This window comes from Mycteria americana, chromosome 8 (genome assembly GCF_035582795.1).
Source record: "Mycteria americana isolate JAX WOST 10 ecotype Jacksonville Zoo and Gardens chromosome 8, USCA_MyAme_1.0, whole genome shotgun sequence".
NCBI classification, from domain to species: Eukaryota; Metazoa; Chordata; class Aves; order Ciconiiformes; family Ciconiidae; genus Mycteria; species Mycteria americana.
Genome location: NC_134372.1, coordinates 25,116,057 through 25,132,099, shown reverse-complemented (window position 1 = coordinate 25,132,099; position 16,043 = coordinate 25,116,057).

The following is a 16,043-nucleotide window of genomic DNA, read 5'->3' as shown; positions in this document are numbered from 1 at the left end:
GCGAATGTCTGTCTATCAGCGAATGCAGTTCCAAGGGGCAGTGAAAACCAGCTACAGCTTTCCGTGCTGGCAGCTTTCCTGTGGGCGCAATCGCTGGACGTTTCGAATTTGGCAACCGGGCTCTGCGAGAGAGAAATACACAGTTTTGCCCCTGTAGCAACGAAAGCGTTTGTAGAAAGCGAATGTCTGTCTATCAGCGAATGCAGTTCCAAGGGGCAGTGAAAACCAGCTACAGCTTTCCGTGCTGGCAGCTTTCCTGTGGCCGCAATCGCTGGACGTTTCGAATTTGGCAACCGGGCTCTGCGAGAGAGAAATACACAGTGTTGCCCCTTTACCAACAAAAGCTTTTGTAGAAAGCGAATGTCTGTCTATCAGCGAATGCAGTTCCAAGGGGCAGTGAAAACCAGCTACAGCTTTCCGTGCTGGCAGCTTTCCTGTGGGCGCAATCGCTGGACGTTTCGAATTTGGCAACCGGGCTCTGCGAGAGAGAAATACACACTGTTGCCCCTTTACCAACGAAAGCTTTTGTAGAAAGCGAATGTCTGTTTATCAGCGAATGCAGTTCCAAGGGGCAGTGAAAACCAGCTACAGCTTTCCGTGCTGGCAGCTTTCCTGTGGGCGCAATCGCTGGACGTTTCGAATTTGGCAACCGGGCTCTGCGAGAGAGAAATACACAGTATTGCCCCTTTACCAACGAAAGCTTTTGTAGAAAGCGAATGTCTGTCTATCAGCGAATGCAGTTCCAAGGGGCAGTGAAAACCAGCTACAGCTTTCCGTGCTGGCAGCTTTCCTGTGGGCGCAATCGCTGGACGTTTCGAATTTGGCAACCGGGCTCTGCGAGAGAGAAATACACAGTGTTGCCCCTTTACCAACGAAAGCTTTTGTAGAAAGCGAATGTCTGTCTATCAGCGAATGCAGTTCCAAGGGGCAGTGAAAACCAGCTACAGCTTTCCGTGCTGGCAGCTTTCCTGTGGGCGCAATCGCTGGACGTTTCGAATTTGGCAACCGGGCTCTGCGAGAGAGAAATACACAGTGTTGCCCCTTTACGAATGAAAGCTTTTGTAGAAAGCGAATGTCTGTCTATCAGCGAATGCAGTTCCAAGGGGCAGTGAAAACCAGCTATAGCTTTCCGTGCTGGCAGCTTTCCTGTGGGCGCAATCGCTGGACGTTTCGAATTTGGCAACCGGGCTCTGCGAGAGAGAAATACACAGTGTTGCCCCTGTAGCAACGAAAGCGTTTGTAGAAAGCGAATGTCTGTCTATCAGCGAATGCAGTTCCAAGGGGCAGTGAAAACCAGCTACAGCTTTCCGTGCTGGCAGCTTTCCTGTGGGCGCAATCGCTGGACGTTTCGAATTTGGCAACCGGGCTCTGCGAGAGAGAAATACACAGTGTTGCCCCTTTACGAACGAAAGCTTTTGTAGAAAGCGAATGTCTGTCTATCAGCGAATGCAGTTCCAAGGGGCAGTGAAAACCAGCTACAGCTTTCCGTGCTGGCAGCTTTCCTGTGGGCGCAATCGCTGGACGTTTCGAATTTGGCAACCGGGCTCTGCGAGAGAGAAATACACAGTGTTGCCCCTTTACGAATGAAAGCTTTTGTAGAAAGCGAATGTCTGTCTATCAGCGAATGCAGTTCCAAGGGGCAGTGAAAACCAGCTACAGCTTTCCGTGCTGGCAGCTTTCCTGTGGGCGCAATCGCTGGACGTTTCGAATTTGGCAACCGGGCTCTGCGAGAGAGAAATACACACTGTTGCCCCTGTAGCAACGAAAGCGTTTGTAGAAAGCGAATGTCTGTCTATCAGCGAATGCAGTTCCAAGGGGCAGTGAAAACCAGCTACAGCTTTCCGTGCTGGCAGCTTTCCTGTGGGCGCAATCGCTGGACGTTTCGAATTTGGCAACCGGGCTCTGCGAGAGAGAAATACACAGTGTTGCCCCTTTACCAACAAAAGCTTTTGTAGAAAGCGAATGTCTGTCTATCAGCGAATGCAGTTCCAAGGGGCAGTGAAAACCAGCTACAGCTTTCCGTGCTGGCAGCTTTCCTGTGGGCGCAATCGCTGGACGTTTCGAATTTGGCAACCGGGCTCTGCGAGAGAGAAATACACACTGTTGCCCCTTTACCAACGAAAGCTTTTGTAGAAAGCGAATGTCTGTCTATCAGCGAATGCAGTTCCAAGGGGCAGTGAAAACCAGCTACAGCTTTCCGTGCTGGCAGCTTTCCTGTGGGCGCAATCGCTGGACGTTTCGAATTTGGCAACCGGGCTCTGCGAGAGAGAAATACACAGTGTTGCCCCTTTACCAACGAAAGCTTTTGTAGAAAGCGAATGTCTGTCTATCAGCGAATGCAGTTCCAAGGGGCAGTGAAAACCAGCTACAGCTTTCCGTGCTGGCAGCTTTCCTGTGGGCGCAATCGCTGGACGTTTCGAATTTGGCAACCGGGCTCTGCGAGAGAGAAATACACAGACTTGCCCCTTTACCAACGAAAGCTTTTGTAGAAAGCGAATGTCTGTCTCTCAGCGAATGCAGTTCCAAGGGGCAGTGAAAACCAGCTACAGCTTTCCGTGCTGGCAGCTTTCCTGTGGGCGCAATCGCTGGACGTTTCGAATTTGGCAACAGGGCTCTGCGAGAGAGAAATACACAGTGTTGCCCCTTTACGAATGAAAGCTTTTGTAGAAAGCGAATGTCTGTCTATCAGCGAATGCAGTTCCAAGGGGCAGTGAAAACCAGCTACAGCTTTCCGTGCTGGCAGCTTTCCTGTGGGCGCAATCGCTGGACGTTTCGAATTTGGCAACCGGGCTCTGCGAGAGAGAAATACACAGTTTTGCCCCTTTACCAACGAAAGCTTTTGTAGAAAGCGAATGTCTGTCTATCAGCGAATGCAGTTCCAAGAGACAGTGAAAACCAGCTACAGCTTTCCGTGCTGGCAGCTTTCCTGTGGCCGCAATCGCTGGACGTTTCGAATTTGGCAACCGGGCTCTGCGAGAGAGAAATACACAGTGTTGCCCCTTTACCAACAAAAGCTTTTGTAGAAAGCGAATGTCTGTCTATCAGCGAATGCAGTTCCAAGGGGCAGTGAAAACCAGCTACAGCTTTCCGTGCTGGCAGCTTTCCTGTGGGCGCAATCGCTGGACGTTTCGAATTTGGCAACCGGGCTCTGCGAGAGAGAAATACACACTGTTGCCCCTTTACCAACGAAAGCTTTTGTAGAAAGCGAATGTCTGTTTATCAGCGAATGCAGTTCCAAGGGGCAGTGAAAACCAGCTACAGCTTTCCGTGCTGGCAGCTTTCCTGTGGGCGCAATCGCTGGACGTTTCGAATTTGGCAACCGGGCTCTGCGAGAGAGAAATACACAGTGTTGCCCTTTTACCAACGAAAGCTTTTGTAGAAAGCGAATGTCTGTTTATCAGCGAATGCAGTTCCAAGGGGCAGTGAAAACCAGCTACAGCTTTCCGTGCTGGCAGCTTTCCTGTGGGCGCAATCGCTGGACGTTTCGAATTTGGCAACCGGGCTCTGCGAGAGAGAAATACACAGTGTTGCCCCTTTACGAACGAAAGCTTTTGTAGAAAGCGAATGTCTGTCTATCAGCGAATGCAGTTCCAAGGGGCAGTGAAAACCAGCTACAGCTTTCCGTGCTGGCAGCTTTCCTGTGGGCGCAATCGCTGGACGTTTCGAATTTGGCAACCGGGCTCTGCGAGAGAGAAATACACAGTGTTGCCCCTTTACGAATGAAAGCTTTTGTAGAAAGCGAATGTCTGTCTATCAGCGAATGCAGTTCCAAGGGGCAGTGAAAACCAGCTATAGCTTTCCGTGCTGGCAGCTTTCCTGTGGGCGCAATCGCTGGACGTTTCGAATTTGGCAACCGGGCTCTGCGAGAGAGAAATACACAGTGTTGCCCCTGTAGCAACGAAAGCGTTTGTAGAAAGCGAATGTCTGTCTATCAGCGAATGCAGTTCCAAGGGGCAGTGAAAACCAGCTACAGCTTTCCGTGCTGGCAGCTTTCCTGTGGGCGCAATCGCTGGACGTTTCGAATTTGGCAACCGGGCTCTGCGAGAGAGAAATACACAGTGTTGCCCCTTTACCAACAAAAGCTTTTGTAGAAAGCGAATGTCTGTCTATCAGCGAATGCAGTTCCAAGGGGCAGTGAAAACCAGCTACAGCTTTCCGTACTGGCAGCTTTCCTGTGGGCGCAATCGCTGGACGTTTCGAATTTGGCAACCGGGCTCTGCGAGAGAGAAATACACAGTGTTGCCCCTTTACCAACGAAAGCTTTTGTAGAAAGCGAATGTCTGTCTATCAGCGAATGCAGTTCCAAGGGGCAGTGAAAACCAGCTACAGCTTTCCGTGCTGGCAGCTTTCCTGTGGGCGCAATCGCTGGACGTTTCGAATTTGGCAACCGGGCTCTGCGAGAGAGAAATACACAGTGTTGCCCCTTTACCAACGAAAGCTTTTGTAGAAAGCGAATGTCTGTCTATCAGCGAATGCAGTTCCAAGGGGCAGTGAAAACCAGCTACAGCTTTCCGTGCTGGCAGCTTTCCTGTGGGCGCAATCGCTGGACGTTTCGAATTTGGCAACCGGGCTCTGCGAGAGAGAAATACACAGACTTGCCCCTTTACCAACGAAAGCTTTTGTAGAAAGCGAATGTCTGTCTCTCAGCGAATGCAGTTCCAAGGGGCAGTGAAAACCAGCTACAGCTTTCCGTGCTGGCAGCTTTCCTGTGGGCGCAATCGCTGGACGTTTCGAATTTGGCAACCGGGATCTGCGAGAGAGAAATACACAGTGTTGCCCCTTTACCAACGAAAGCTTTTGTAGAAAGCGAATGTCTGTCTCTCAGCGAATGCAGTTCCAAGGGGCAGTGAAAACCAGCTACAGCTTTCCGTGCTGGCAGCTTTCCTGTGGGCGCAATCGCTGGACGTTTCGAATTTGGCAACCGGGCTCTGCGAGAGAGAAATACACAGTGTTGCCCCTTTACGAACGAAAGCTTTTGTAGAAAGCGAATGTCTGTCTATCAGCGAATGCAGTTCCAAGGGGCAGTGAAAACCAGCTACAGCTTTCCGTGCTGGCAGCTTTCCTGTGGGCGCAATCGCTGGACGTTTCGAATTTGGCAACCGGGCTCTGCGAGAGAGAAATACACAGTGTTGCCCCTTTACGAACGAAAGCTTTTGTAGAAAACGAATGTCTATCTATCAGCGAATGCAGTTCCAAGGGGCAGTGAAAACCAGCTACAGCTTTCCGTGCTGGCAGCTTTCCTGTGGGCGCAATCGCTGGACGTTTCGAATTTGGCAACTGGGCTCTGCGAGAGAGAAATACACAGTGTTGCCCCTTTACGAAGGCAAGGTTTTGCAGAAAGCGAATGTCTGTCTAGCAGCGAATGCAGTTCCAATGGGCAGTGAAAACCAGCTAAAGCTTTCCGTGCTGGCAGCTTTCATGTGGGCGCAATCGCTGGACGTTTCGAATTTGGCAACCGGGCTCTGAGAGAGAGAAATACACACTGTTGCCCGTTTACGAACGCAAGCTTTTGTAGAAAGCGAATGTCTGTCTATCAGCGAATGCAGTTCCAAGGGGCAGTGAAAACCAGCTACAGCTTTCCGTGCTGGCAGCTTTCCTGTGGGCGCAATCGCTGGACGTTTCGAATTTGGCAACCGGGCTCTGCGAGAGAGAAATACACAGTGTTGCCCCTGTAGCAATGAAAGCGTTTGTAGAAAGCGAATGTCTGTCTATCAGCGAATGCAGTTCCAAGGGGCAGTGAAAACCAGCTACAGCTTTCCGTGCTGGCAGCTTTCCTGTGGGCGCAATCGCTGGACGTTTCGATTTTGGCAACCGGGCTCTGCGAGAGAGAAATACACAGTGTTGCCCCTTTACCAACGAAAGCTTTTGTAGAAAGCGAATGTCTGTCTATCAGTGAATGCAGTTCCAAGGGGCAGTGAAAACCAGCTACAGCTTTCCGTGCTGGCAGCTTTCCTGTGGGCGCAATCGCTGGACGTTTCGATTTGGCAACCGGGCTCTGCGAGAGAGAAATACACAGTGTTGCCCCTTACGAAGGCAAGGTTTTACAGAAAGCGAATGTCTATCTATCAGCGAATGCAGTTCCAAGGGGCAGTGAAAACCAGCTACAGCTTTCCGTGCTGGCAGCTTTCCTGTGGGCGCAATCGCTGGACGTTTCGAATTTGGCAACCGGGCTCTGCGAGAGAGAAATACACAGTGTTGCCCCTTACGAACGAAAGCTTTTGTAGAAAACGAATGTCTGTCTATCAGCGAATGCAGTTCCAAGAGACAGTGAAAACCAGCTACAGCTTTCCGTGCTGGCAGCTTTCCTGTGGGCGCAATCGCTGGACTTTTCGAATTTGGCAACCGGGCTCTGCGAGAGAGAAATACACAGACTTGCCCCTTTACCAACGAAAGCTTTTATAGAAAGCGAATGTCTGTCTATCAGCGAATGCAGTTCCAAGGGGCAGTGAAAACCAGCTACAGCTTTCCGTGCTGGCAGCTTTCCTGTGGGCGCAATCGCTGGACGTTTCGAATTTGGCAACCGGGCTCTGCGAGAGAGAAATACAAAGTGTTGCCCCTTTACCAACGAAAGCTTTTGTAGAAAGCGAATGTCTGTCTATCAGCGAATGCAGTTCCAAGGGGCAGTGAAAACCAGCTACAGCTTTCCGTGCTGGCAGCTTTCCTGTGGGCGCAATCGCTGGACGTTTCGAATTTGGCAACCGGGCTCTGCGAGAGAGAAATACAAAGTGTTGCCCCTTTACCAACGAAAGCTTTTGTAGAAAGCGAATGTCTGTCTATCAGCGAATGCAGTTCCAAGGGGCAGTGAAAACCAGCTACAGCTTTCCGTGCTGGCAGCTTTCCTGTGGGCGCAATCGCTGGACGTTTCGAATTTGGCAACCGGGCTCTGCGAGAGAAAATACACAGTGTTGCCCGTTTACGAACGCAAGCTTTTGTAGAAAGCGAATGTCTGTCTATCAGCGAATGCAGTTCCAAGGGGCAGTGAAAACCAGCTACAGCTTTCCGTGCTGGCAGCTTTCCTGTGGGCGCAATCGCTGGACGTTTCGAATTTGGCAACCGGGCTCTGCGAGAGAGAAATACACAGTGTTGCCCCTGTAGCAACGAAAGAGTTTGTAGAAAGCGAATGTCTGTCTATCAGCGAATGCAGTTCCAAGGGGCAGTGAAAACCAGCTACAGCTTTCCGTGCTGGCAGCTTTCCTGTGGGCGCAATCGCTGGACGTTTCGAATTTGGCAACCGGGCTCTGCGAGAGAGAAATACACAGACTTGCCCCTTTACCAACGAAAGCTTTTGTAGAAAGCGAATGTCTGTCTATCAGCGAATGCAGTTCCAAGGGGCAGTGAAAACCAGCTACAGCTTTCCGTGCTGGCAGCTTTCCTGTGGGCGCAATCGCTGGACGTTTCGAATTTGGCAACCGGGCTCTGCGAGAGAGAAATACACAGTGTTGCCCCTTTACCAACGAAAGCTTTTGTAGAAAGCGAATGTCTGTCTATCAGTGAATGCAGTTCCAAGGGGCAGTGAAAACCAGCTACAGCTTTCCGTGCTGGCAGCTTTCCTGTGGGCGCAATCGCTGGACGTTTCGAATTTGGCAACCGGGCTCTGCGAGAGAGAAATACACAGTGTTGCCCCTTTACCAACGAAAGCTTTTGTAGAAAGCGAATGTCTGTCTATCAGCGAATGCAGTTCCAAGGGGCAGTGAAAAACAGCTACAGCTTTCCGTGCTGGCAGCTTTCCTGTGGGCGCAATCGCTGGACGTTTCGATTTGGCAACCGGGCTCTGCGAGAGAGAAATACACAGTGTTGCCCCTTACGAAGGCAAGGTTTTACAGAAAGCGAATGTCTGTCTATCAGCGAATGCAGTTCCAAGGGGCAGTGAAAACCAGCTACAGCTTTCCGTGCTGGCAGCTTTCCTGTGGGCGCAATCGCTGGACGTTTCGAATTTGGCAACCGGGCTCTGCGAGAGAGAAATACACACTGTTGCCCCTTTACCAACAAAAGCTTTTGTAGAAAGCGAATGTCTGTTTATCAGCGAATGAAGTTCCAAGGGGCAGTGAAAACCAGCTACAGCTTTCCGTGCTGGCAGCTTTCCTGTGGGCGCAATCGCTGGACGTTTCGAATTTGGCAACCGGGCTCTGCGAGAGAGAAATACACAGTGTTGCCCGTTTACGAACGAAAGCGTTTGTAGAAAACGAATGTCTGTCTATCAGCGAATGCAGTTCCAAGGGGCAGTGAAAACCAGCTATAGCTTTCCGTGCTGGCAGCTTTCCTGTGGGCGCAATCGCTGGACGTTTCGAATTTGGCAACCGGGCTCTGCGAGAGAGAAATACACAGTTTTGCCCCTGTAGCAACGAAAGCGTTTGTAGAAAGCGAATGTCTGTCTATCAGCGAATGCAGTTCCAAGGGGCAGTGAAAACCAGCTACAGCTTTCCGTGCTGGCAGCTTTCCTGTGGGCGCAATCGCTGGACGTTTCGAATTTGGCAACCGGGCTCTGCGAGAGAGAAATACACAGTGTTGCCCCTTTACCAACGAAAGCTTTTGTAGAAAGCGAATGTCTGTCTATCAGCGAATGCAGTTCCAAGGGGCAGTGAAAACCAGCTACAGCTTTCCGTGCTGGCAGCTTTCCTGTGGGCGCAATCGCTGGACGTTTCGAATTTGGCAACCGGGCTCTGCGAGAGAGAAATACACAGTGTTGCCCCTTTACCAACGAAAGCTTTTGTAGAAAGCGAATGTCTGTCTATCAGCGAATGCAGTTCCAAGGGGCAGTGAAAACCAGCTACAGCTTTCCGTGCTGGCAGCTTTCCTGTGGGCGCAATCGCTGGACGTTTCGAATTTGGCAACCGGGCTCTGCGAGAGAGAAATACACAGACTTGCCCCTTTACCAACGAAAGCTTTTGTAGAAAGCGAATGTCTGTCTATCAGCGAATGCAGTTCCAAGGGGCAGTGAAAACCAGCTACAGCTTTCCGTGCTGGCAGCTTTCCTGTGGGCGCAATCGCTGGACGTTTCGAATTTGGCAACCGGGCTCTGCGAGAGAGAAATACACAGTGTTGCCCCTGTAGCAACGAAAGCGTTTGTAGAAAGCGAATGTCTGTCTATCAGCGAATGCAGTTCCAAGGGGCAGTGAAAACCAGCTACAGCTTTCCGTGCTGGCAGCTTTCCTGTGGGCGCAATCGCTGGACGTTTCGAATTTGGCAACCGGGCTCTGCGAGAGAGAAATACACAGTGTTGCCCCTTTACCAATGAAAGCGTTTGTAGAAAGCGAATGTCTGTCTATCAGCGAATGCAGTTCCAAGGGGCAGTGAAAACCAGCTACAGCTTTCCGTGCTGGCAGCTTTCCTGCGGGCGCAATCGCTGGATGTTTCGAATTTGGCAACCGGGCTCTGCGAGAGAGAAATACACAGTGTTGCCCCTTACGAAGGCAAGGTTTTACAGAAAGCGAATGTCTGTCTATCTGCGAATGCAGTTCCAAGGGGCAGTGAAAACCAGCTACAGCTTTCCGTGCTGGCAGCTTTCCTGTGGGCGCAATCGCTGGACGTTTCGATTTGGCAACCGGGCTCTGCGAGATAGAAATACACAGTGTTGCCCCTTACGAAGGCAAGGTTTTACAGAAAGCGAATGTCTGTCTATCAGCGAATGCAGTTCCAAGGGGCAGTGAAAACCAGCTACAGCTTTCCGTGCTGGCAGCTTTCCTGTGGGCGCAATCGCTGGACGTTTCGAATTTGGCAACCGGGCTCTGCGAGAGAAAATACACAGTGTTGCCCGTTTACGAACGCAAGCTTTTGTAGAAAGCGAATGTCTGTCTATCAGCGAATGCAGTTCCAAGGGGCAGTGAAAACCAGCTACAGCTTTCCGTGCTGGCAGCTTTCCTGTGGGCGCAATCGCTGGACGTTTCGAATTTGGCAACCGGGCTCTGCGAGAGAGAAATACACAGTGTTGCCCCTGTAGCAACGAAAGAGTTTGTAGAAAGCGAATGTCTGTCTATCAGCGAATGCAGTTCCAAGGGGCAGTGAAAACCAGCTACAGCTTTCCGTGCTGGCAGCTTTCCTGTGGGCGCAATCGCTGGACGTTTCGAATTTGGCAACCGGGCTCTGCGAGAGAGAAATACACAGACTTGCCCCTTTACCAACGAAAGCTTTTGTAGAAAGCGAATGTCTGTCTATCAGCGAATGCAGTTCCAAGGGGCAGTGAAAACCAGCTACAGCTTTCCGTGCTGGCAGCTTTCCTGTGGGCGCAATCGCTGGACGTTTCGAATTTGGCAACCGGGCTCTGCGAGAGAGAAATACACAGTGTTGCCCCTTTACCAACGAAAGCTTTTGTAGAAAGCGAATGTCTGTCTATCAGTGAATGCAGTTCCAAGGGGCAGTGAAAACCAGCTACAGCTTTCCGTGCTGGCAGCTTTCCTGTGGGCGCAATCGCTGGACGTTTCGAATTTGGCAACCGGGCTCTGCGAGAGAGAAATACACAGTGTTGCCCCTTTACCAACGAAAGCTTTTGTAGAAAGCGAATGTCTGTCTATCAGCGAATGCAGTTCCAAGGGGCAGTGAAAAACAGCTACAGCTTTCCGTGCTGGCAGCTTTCCTGTGGGCGCAATCGCTGGACGTTTCGATTTGGCAACCGGGCTCTGCGAGAGAGAAATACACAGTGTTGCCCCTTACGAAGGCAAGGTTTTACAGAAAGCGAATGTCTGTCTATCAGCGAATGCAGTTCCAAGGGGCAGTGAAAACCAGCTACAGCTTTCCGTGCTGGCAGCTTTCCTGTGGGCGCAATCGCTGGACGTTTCGAATTTGGCAACCGGGCTCTGCGAGAGAGAAATACACACTGTTGCCCCTTTACCAACAAAAGCTTTTGTAGAAAGCGAATGTCTGTTTATCAGCGAATGAAGTTCCAAGGGGCAGTGAAAACCAGCTACAGCTTTCCGTGCTGGCAGCTTTCCTGTGGGCGCAATCGCTGGACGTTTCGAATTTGGCAACCGGGCTCTGCGAGAGAGAAATACACAGTGTTGCCCGTTTACGAACGAAAGCGTTTGTAGAAAACGAATGTCTGTCTATCAGCGAATGCAGTTCCAAGGGGCAGTGAAAACCAGCTATAGCTTTCCGTGCTGGCAGCTTTCCTGTGGGCGCAATCGCTGGACGTTTCGAATTTGGCAACCGGGCTCTGCGAGAGAGAAATACACAGTTTTGCCCCTGTAGCAACGAAAGCGTTTGTAGAAAGCGAATGTCTGTCTATCAGCGAATGCAGTTCCAAGGGGCAGTGAAAACCAGCTACAGCTTTCCGTGCTGGCAGCTTTCCTGTGGGCGCAATCGCTGGACGTTTCGAATTTGGCAACCGGGCTCTGCGAGAGAGAAATACACAGTGTTGCCCCTTTACCAACGAAAGCTTTTGTAGAAAGCGAATGTCTGTCTATCAGCGAATGCAGTTCCAAGGGGCAGTGAAAACCAGCTACAGCTTTCCGTGCTGGCAGCTTTCCTGTGGGCGCAATCGCTGGACGTTTCGAATTTGGCAACCGGGCTCTGCGAGAGAGAAATACACAGTGTTGCCCCTTTACCAACGAAAGCTTTTGTAGAAAGCGAATGTCTGTCTATCAGCGAATGCAGTTCCAAGGGGCAGTGAAAACCAGCTACAGCTTTCCGTGCTGGCAGCTTTCCTGTGGGCGCAATCGCTGGACGTTTCGAATTTGGCAACCGGGCTCTGCGAGAGAGAAATACACAGACTTGCCCCTTTACCAACGAAAGCTTTTGTAGAAAGCGAATGTCTGTCTATCAGCGAATGCAGTTCCAAGGGGCAGTGAAAACCAGCTACAGCTTTCCGTGCTGGCAGCTTTCCTGTGGGCGCAATCGCTGGACGTTTCGAATTTGGCAACCGGGCTCTGCGAGAGAGAAATACACAGTGTTGCCCCTGTAGCAACGAAAGCGTTTGTAGAAAGCGAATGTCTGTCTATCAGCGAATGCAGTTCCAAGGGGCAGTGAAAACCAGCTACAGCTTTCCGTGCTGGCAGCTTTCCTGTGGGCGCAATCGCTGGACGTTTCGAATTTGGCAACCGGGCTCTGCGAGAGAGAAATACACAGTGTTGCCCCTTTACCAATGAAAGCGTTTGTAGAAAGCGAATGTCTGTCTATCAGCGAATGCAGTTCCAAGGGGCAGTGAAAACCAGCTACAGCTTTCCGTGCTGGCAGCTTTCCTGCGGGCGCAATCGCTGGATGTTTCGAATTTGGCAACCGGGCTCTGCGAGAGAGAAATACACAGTGTTGCCCCTTACGAAGGCAAGGTTTTACAGAAAGCGAATGTCTGTCTATCTGCGAATGCAGTTCCAAGGGGCAGTGAAAACCAGCTACAGCTTTCCGTGCTGGCAGCTTTCCTGTGGGCGCAATCGCTGGACGTTTCGATTTGGCAACCGGGCTCTGCGAGATAGAAATACACAGTGTTGCCCCTTACGAAGGCAAGGTTTTACAGAAAGCGAATGTCTGTCTATCAGCGAATGCAGTTCCAAGGGGCAGTGAAAACCAGCTACAGCTTTCCGTGCTGGCAGCTTTCCTGTGGGCGCAATCGCTGGACGTTTCGAATTTGGCAACCGGGCTCTGCGAGAGAGAAATACAGAGTGTTGCCCCTGTAGCAACGAAAGCTTTTGTAGAAAGCGAATGTCTGTCTATCAGCGAATGCAGTTCCAAGGGGCAGTGAAAACCAGCTACAGCTTTCCATGCTGGCAGCTTTCCTGTGGGCGCAATCGCTGGACGTTTCGAATTTGGCAACCGGGCTCTGCGAGAGAGAAATACACAGTGTTGCCCCTTTACCAACGAAAGCGTTTGTAGAAAGCGAATGTCTGTCTATCTGCGAATGCAGTTCCAAGGGGCAGTGAAAACCAGCTACAGCTTTCCGTGCTGGCAGCTTTCCTGTGGGCGCAATCGCTGGACGTTTCGAATTTGGCTACCGGGCTCTGCGAGAGAGAAATACACAGTCTTACCCCTTTACCAACAAAAGCTTTTGTAGAAAGCGAATGTCTGTCTATCAGCGAATGCAGTTCCAAGGGGCAGTGAAAACCAGCTACAGCTTTCCGTGCTGGCAGCTTTCCTGTGGGCGCAATCGCTGGACGTTTCGAATTTGGCAACCGGGCTCTGCGAGAGAGAAATACACAGTCTTGCCCCTTTACCAACAAAAGCTTTTGTAGAAAGCGAATGTCTGTCTATCAGCGAATGCAGTTCCAAGGGGCAGTGAAAACCAGCTACAGCTTTCCGTGCTGGCAGCTTTCCTGTGGGCGCAATCGCTGGACGTTTCGAATTTGGCAACCGGGCTCTGCGAGAGAGAAATACACAGTGTTGCCCCTTTACCAACAAAAGCTTTTGTAGAAAGCGAATGTCTGTCTATCAGCGAATGCAGTTCCAAGGGGCAGTGAAAACCAGCTACAGCTTTCCGTGCTGGCAGCTTTCCTGTGGGCGCAATCGCTGGACGTTTCGAATTTGGCAACCGGGCTCTGCGAGAGAGAAATACACAGACTTGCCCCTTTACCAACGAAAGCTTTTGTAGAAAGCGAATGTCTGTCTATCAGCGAATGCAGTTCCAAGGGGCAGTGAAAACCAGCTACAGCTTTCCGTGCTGGCAGCTTTCCTGTGGGCGCAATCGCTGGACGTTTCGAATTTGGCAACCGGGCTCTGCGAGAGAGAAATACACAGTGTTGCCCCTTTACCAACGAAAGCTTTTGTAGAAAGCGAATGTCTGTCTATCAGTGAATGCAGTTCCAAGGGGCAGTGAAAACCAGCTACAGCTTTCCGTGCTGGCAGCTTTCCTGTGGGCGCAATCGCTGGACGTTTCGAATTTGGCAACCGGGCTCTGCGAGAGAGAAATACACAGTGTTGCCCCTTTACCAACGAAAGCTTTTGTAGAAAGCGAATGTCTGTCTATCAGCGAATGCAGTTCCAAGGGGCAGTGAAAAACAGCTACAGCTTTCCGTGCTGGCAGCTTTCCTGTGGGCGCAATCGCTGGACGTTTCGAATTTGGCAACCGGGCTCTGCGAGAGAGAAATACACAGTGTTGCCCTTTACGAAGGCAAGGTTTTACAGAAAGCGAATGTCTGTCTATCTGCGAATGCAGTTCCAAGGGGCAGTGAAAACCAGCTACAGCTTTCCGTGCTGGCAGCTTTCCTGTGGGCGCAATCGCTGGACGTTTCGATTTGGCAACCGGGCTCTGCGAGAGAGAAATACACAGTGTTGCCCCTTACGAAGGCAAGGTTTTACAGAAAGCGAATGTCTGTCTATCAGCGAATGCAGTTCCAAGGGGCAGTGAAAACCAGCTACAGCTTTCCGTGCTGGCAGCTTTCCTGTGGGCGCAATCGCTGGACGTTTCGAATTTGGCAACCGGGCTCTGCGAGAGAGAAATACACACTGTTGCCCCTTTACCAACAAAAGCTTTTGTAGAAAGCGAATGTCTGTTTATCAGCGAATGAAGTTCCAAGGGGCAGTGAAAACCAGCTACAGCTTTCCGTGCTGGCAGCTTTCCTGTGGGCGCAATCGCTGGACGTTTCGAATTTGGCAACCGGGCTCTGCGAGAGAGAAATACACAGTGTTGCCCGTTTACGAACGAAAGCTTTTGTAGAAAACGAATGTCTGTCTATCAGCGAATGCAGTTCAAAGGGGCAGTGAAAACCAGCTATAGCTTTCCGTGCTGGCAGCTTTCCTGTGGGCGCAATCGCTGGACGTTTCGAATTTGGCAACCGGGCTCTGCGAGAGAGAAATACACAGTTTTGCCCCTGTAGCAACGAAAGCGTTTGTAGAAAGCGAATGTCTGTCTATCAGCGAATGCAGTTCCAAGGGGCAGTGAAAACCAGCTACAGCTTTCCGTGCTGGCAGCTTTCCTGTGGGCGCAATCGCTGGACGTTTCGAATTTGGCAACCGGGCTCTGCGAGAGAGAAATACACAGTGTTGCCCCTTTACCAACGAAAGCTTTTGTAGAAAGCGAATGTCTGTCTATCAGCGAATGCAGTTCCAAGGGGCAGTGAAAACCAGCTACAGCTTTCCGTGCTGGCAGCTTTCCTGTGGGCGCAATCGCTGGACGTTTCGAATTTGGCAACCGGGCTCTGCGAGAGAGAAATACACAGTGTTGCCCCTTTACCAACGAAAGCTTTTGTAGAAAGCGAATGTCTGTCTATCAGCGAATGCAGTTCCAAGGGGCAGTGAAAACCAGCTACAGCTTTCCGTGCTGGCAGCTTTCCTGTGGGCGCAATCGCTGGACGTTTCGAATTTGGCAACCGGGCTCTGCGAGAGAGAAATACACAGACTTGCCCCTTTACCAACGAAAGCTTTTGTAGAAAGCGAATGTCTGTCTATCAGCGAATGCAGTTCCAAGGGGCAGTGAAAACCAGCTACAGCTTTCCGTGCTGGCAGCTTTCCTGTGGGCGCAATCGCTGGACGTTTCGAATTTGGCAACCGGGCTCTGCGAGAGAGAAATACACAGTGTTGCCCCTGTAGCAACGAAAGCGTTTGTAGAAAGCGAATGTCTGTCTATCAGCGAATGCAGTTCCAAGGGGCAGTGAAAACCAGCTACAGCTTTCCGTGCTGGCAGCTTTCCTGTGGGCGCAATCGCTGGACGTTTCGAATTTGGCAACCGGGCTCTGCGAGAGAGAAATACACAGTGTTGCCCCTTTACCAATGAAAGCGTTTGTAGAAAGCGAATGTCTGTCTATCAGCGAATGCAGTTCCAAGGGGCAGTGAAAACCAGCTACAGCTTTCCGTGCTGGCAGCTTTCCTGCGGGCGCAATCGCTGGACGTTTCGAATTTGGCAACCGGGCTCTGCGAGAGAGAAATACACAGTGTTGCCCCTTACGAAGGCAAGGTTTTACAGAAAGCGAATGTCTGTCTATCTGCGAATGCAGTTCCAAGGGGCAGTGAAAACCAGCTACAGCTTTCCGTGCTGGCAGCTTTCCTGTGGGCGCAATCGCTGGACGTTTCGATTTGGCAACCGGGCTCTGCGAGATAGAAATACACAGTGTTGCCCCTTACGAAGGCAAGGTTTTACAGAAAGCGAATGTCTGTCTATCAGCGAATGCAGTTCCAAGGGGCAGTGA